The sequence below is a fragment of the Strix aluco genome, chromosome 22 (assembly GCF_031877795.1).
Source record: "Strix aluco isolate bStrAlu1 chromosome 22, bStrAlu1.hap1, whole genome shotgun sequence".
NCBI lineage: Eukaryota > Metazoa > Chordata > Aves > Strigiformes > Strigidae > Strix > Strix aluco.
Genome location: NC_133952.1, coordinates 9,844,930 through 9,849,178, shown reverse-complemented (window position 1 = coordinate 9,849,178; position 4,249 = coordinate 9,844,930). Strand labels below are relative to the sequence as shown.

The 4,249-nt window shown below is 63.7% G+C and overlaps 1 pseudogene; it reads left to right on the top strand.

Moving 5' to 3' along the window:
* Positions 1-206: 206 nt before the first annotated feature.
* LOC141933398 (serine/threonine-protein kinase pim-1-like) lies at positions 207-4,249 on the top strand (annotated as a pseudogene).

The following is a 4,249-nucleotide window of genomic DNA, read 5'->3' as shown; positions in this document are numbered from 1 at the left end:
GTCGGGGCTCCCTGGGCAACGGGGCCACAGCCAGGCAGTCGGGCAGCGGACGAGCGATGGCCGGCAGCAGCAGTTTGGCTCTCCCGGCGTTTCTCGCCCCCGACCCCCCCCGCGCGCCTCTGGCCCCTTCCCCTTCCCGCCGCGCCGGGCCCCGCCGCCTCGTCCCCGCCCCGCGGCTCTCGCCCTATTGGCGGTGGCGCCGCTGGATGGGCCGGCACGGCTGGGCCTGGCGCGGCAGCGCCGCCCCCCGGCTCTGCCCGGCCCAGCCCCGGTCGCCGCTCCCCCCGGGGCCGGTGGGGGGCTGCTGTGCCGAGGCCGCTCCCTCCCCGCCCCACCCCGCCTCCGTCTCCTCCTCCTCCTTCTCCCCGGGCTCCCCAGTCCGCCCGCAGCCACTCGGCAGCCCGAGTGCCGGCACAGAGCCACCGGTGCCCGGTCCGATTCGGGAGGTGCCGAGCCTGGCCCCGGAATCGGGCGAGGGGGTCGGGGTGCCTCTCCCGAAGATCCCCTCGCCGGCCTATCGACATCCCGGGAGCGGCGCGGAGCTACACGCGGCCAAAGCAGCGCCAGGTCAGAGCGGGACGGGCCGGTTTGGCTGGGCCCGGTTCGGCGGGGGGCGAGGGGGCGGCTGGGACGGGGCGGTGACGGCCCGGTCCGGCCCGCAGGGAAGGAGAAGGGGCGGCTGGAGGAGCTGTACCAGGTGGGCCAGCTACTGGGGAGCGGCGGCTACGGCTCGGTGTACTCGGGCATCCGCCTCTCCGATGGCACCCCGGTAAGTGGCGGGGACAGCGGCGGGGCGGAGGGGAGGAGGAGGAGGAGGAGGAGGCTCAGCCTGTCGCTCCCCTTGGCTTGCAGGTGGCCATCAAACATGTGCCCCGGGCACATGTCACAGCGTGGGGTTTGCTGGTGAGTGACCGGGGCTACCGGGAGAAGCCGGGGCATTACGGGGTGGGGGATAAGGCGAGGCCCGAGAGGGTGGAAACCGGGACACAGCGGGGGGAGCGGGCGTGGAGTCACTGGGGGACGCGGAGCATCCCGGGTGAGGGGCTGCCCAGTCCCGGGGGGGCCGGGCGGGGGGCACAGGAACATCCCCTTGGCAGGGGGGATCCCCAGGCACCGGTGGGGCTGAACAAGGGGCAGCGGAGCATCCCGGGTGGAGGGGTGCACAGAACTGATGGGGCTGAGTAGGGGCGCACCCGAGCAGCGGTTCCCTAGCAACGGGGGGCACTGGGGCATCCTCTTGGCAGGGGGGATGCCCGGGCACTGGTGGGGTCAGGCAGGGGGGCACTGGAGCATCCCGGCTGGTCCCCCTGCAGCCCAGCGGCACTCGAGCGCCGATGGAGATCGTGTTGCTGAACGCGGTGGGCTCCTCCGGCTTCCGCGGCGTCATCCGCCTCCTCGACTGGTTCGAGCTGCCGGACGGCTTCGTGCTGGTGCTGGAGCGTCCGGAGCTCGTGCAGGATCTCTTCGATTTCATCACCGAGAGGGGATCCTTGTCGGAGGAGGTGGCGCGGGGGCTGTTCCGGCAGGTACTGGAGGCCGTGCGGCACTGCAACGCCTGCGGTGTCCTGCACCGGGACATCAAGGCGGAGAACATCATCATCGACCTCGCCAGCAGTGAGCTCAAGCTCATCGACTTCGGCTGTGGCACCTTCCTCCAGGACACGGTCTACACGACATTTGCCGGTGAGCCCACAGCCGGGGGGATGCTCCCGGCACTGCACGGCCCAGCCTGACCGGGCACCGGTTCCCCCTTTGGAGGGGGGGGGAATTAATTACTCAGCCGGCTGCCAAGTTGTTTTTGGCGCGGGGCGCATGTTGTGAAACGGGAGCCGGCTCCCAGCCGCTGCCACCCACCTGCCCGGGGCTGGGGTGGGGGGATCCAGCCTGACAGAAACAAACACCCGTGGGGGTAGCGGGGTGGGGGGGGTTGCAAAACCCGTATGCTGGCCGGTTTGGATTGCAGGCGTGGAAGGGCTTGGGCTGCTCCACTCCCCTTGTTTGCCTTGGCGTTTTTTAAATATTTTTTTTTGGCTAAGGCAGGGTGGAAAGGCGTGGGGTTTTCCCACCTGTGGGGTTTTTTTCCTTATTTTCTCCTTCCCCCGCCCCCCCCCCCCCCCCCCCCCTCCCCCGCACATAACGGTCAGGCCTTCCCCGGGCCCATGCTGCCCTCTTCCGGCACCGGTGGCTTTTTTTTACAACCCAAAGTTTGTAAACAAGAGTCCCGTGTTGGCGAGGGGGTGGCAGGTCACACTGTGTGTCATCATCCCCGGTGCAGCCCCCGTGTCCCCAAGGACGCTCGGGTGAGGATCCGGGAGCGGGCAGCATCCGCCTGACGAGCTCCGCCTGTCTCCCGTAGGAACACAAGCGTACAGCCCGCCGGAGTGGGTCCTCTACCACCGCTACCATGGGCGTTCAGCAACAGTCTGGTCCCTGGGCATCCTGCTCTATGACATGGTCTGCGGGGACGTCCCCTTCGAGCAGGATCAGGACATCGTCAGGGGCCAGCTCTTCTTCTACCAGCCGATCTCCCTCGGTGGGTCCCCGACTTCGTGGCGGGCAACGGGTTTGGGAGATGGCACCGGGTGCACGAGTATCCCCGCTCTTACGGCTGTGGAGGAGGGTGATCTCCCGGGGTTAGCTGGGGGAGGTGGTACGTGAGGAGGGTGATCTCCCGGGGTTATCTGGGGGAGGTGGTACGTGTCCTGCCATCCTACTCTCCTCCAACACAGCTCCTGGATCGGGAGGTTTGGGGGTAGCTCTGAGCACACCCAGCATGTCCTGGGCACTGCGGACGGGGGTGGAAGGTGCACAGGAGCCTTCTCTGACCGGCGGTGTCTGGTTTCTCTCCCCAGAGTGCCAGGATCTCATCAGGTGGTGTTTGTCCTCGTGGCCTTCGGACAGACCATCTTTGGAGGACATTTTCAACCACCCCTGGCTGCGAGGCACTCACCTGCCCTAGGAGATGGCAGAGACCCCACCTGCACGGTTTGGCCCGGGACCCTGGCACATAACAGCTCCAGGCATCTCCTGGCCGTAAGAAGCAAAGAAGACCAGGCTTCCTCACCACCGTAGCACTGAGCAGGGATCGTCGGGAACACGCACATCCTGTCCCGAAGCTGGGCTGGAGACCTGATCTTCCAAGTGCTGGTGGCCACCATCCAACCCAGCTGTCCTGGGCTCCATCTGAATGACCCTGTCTCATTTGCTGGTCTTGCCAGTAATTTTTTTTTTTTTTTTTTGGTTTTGGTTGTGTTATTGTTATTGGTGGAGGGAGGAGACCTTATTGCAAACCATCTGGTTTTGGTGGCTCCCAAACCTCTTCCTGACCACCTGAATTCGGGACGGCGAGAGGATCAGAGACCTTATTGCAAGAGAAGCTTCAATGGGGGAAAAACAGTGGCCGAATGGCTGCCGCCTCCGCTGTCACCGTGCTCGAGTGCCTTCAGCTGAGATCTGGGCTGTGCTGGAGGAAATACTTGAATTTCCCTACACTGCTGCTTTTCCAAGACTTGCCTGGGTATAGACTTCCTTTTCCCCTTTCAAAAAGAAAACAGGTCAGAAGACACCTGGGAGCCAAGCAGGCGATCCCTCACCTCCCGTGCCTCCACCTCGCCTGGATTTTCTGGGTTTCTTTGCTTCCCGGTGCCCTCACGAATGCACAAACAATGCAAACCAACAGAGCTGTAAATATATATTATTTATGAATGTTATACAGGAGCGAAGTTTGATGTGCGTTGTTAATAGTGATAACGTTTTACCTTTTTCTCTTTTTTCCAGTTTTTGTTTTTAATTTATTTTCATGGATTTGTTTATTAAAGAGAGAGTTCTAGCCAGTAGTTCCTTAGAAAACTCGCCGCAGAAAGGCTGAGCAGGTCGGGCGCGGGGCTGGGTGCTGGTAGTCACTTTGTTTCCGCCTGTTGCTGATGATTTTGTCCCTGCCCGGCGTGTGCTGCAGGAGGGGAACGGTGCCATCGTGTCCCCCGGCAAGATCCCGCTGCCCGGGTACCGTTTTGTCCTGCCAGGGTGACGGGGTGTACCCAAGGTTGGGTGTTGGGAAAGGATCGGTGCGTGTTTGATCCCCGTGCACCCGCCTTCCTGTGCAGTAACGCCTTCACGGGGCTGAGAGCCACCAGAGTCATGTCCCAGACCTCTGCCACGGGGACAGGACCACGGTCGGTGTGACGGGAGACCTGAAGATGGGCAGCCGATGCCCGTTGCTCCCCTCCACATCATGGCATTGTGGCACAGG